Raw genomic sequence first — 535 nt, 5'->3', positions numbered from 1 at the left:
TAATAAAATATTATGATAATAGTATATAAAAAATAGAATAGAAAAATAGTATAAAAAAAATAAAACATTTGTTTAACGTTATAAAACTTAATAATAAATTAATATTAACCAACTCAGAATTTTTATAACAATATTTTTTAATTATTGAAAAATGTTAAAATACATAACAAAATAATAAAAGTTATTATTGCGCCAATATTTAATTCATTCATTACATTTATAATGCATTCTGTAATAAATGTAATAAGTGAATAATTACTCATAAGAACATTTAATCTTTTTGTGTTTTCATGCATATATTAGATCGATGTGGCGATTATGGCATAGACAATAGAGAATTACGTGGCTGCTCTCTGTGCTAAAAATCTGAGTTTAAATCCCACACATATACATATATTAGATCTGCATATTAAAGGATTTTATCGGCAGAATTTTATTTGACTGTTATTCATATGACAAGTTATTAAGACAACTTATTAAAAAAAAAGATAAAACGGTGAATTGGGATAGATTGTCTCTTGTTGAATAAAATATT

The sequence above is a fragment of the Atta colombica genome, unplaced genomic scaffold (genome assembly GCF_001594045.1).
Source record: "Atta colombica isolate Treedump-2 unplaced genomic scaffold, Acol1.0 scaffold210, whole genome shotgun sequence".
Classification (NCBI taxonomy): Eukaryota; Metazoa; Arthropoda; class Insecta; order Hymenoptera; family Formicidae; genus Atta; species Atta colombica.
The sequence above is the reverse complement of the archived record's forward strand: the minus strand, read 5'-3'. Positions refer to the sequence as shown.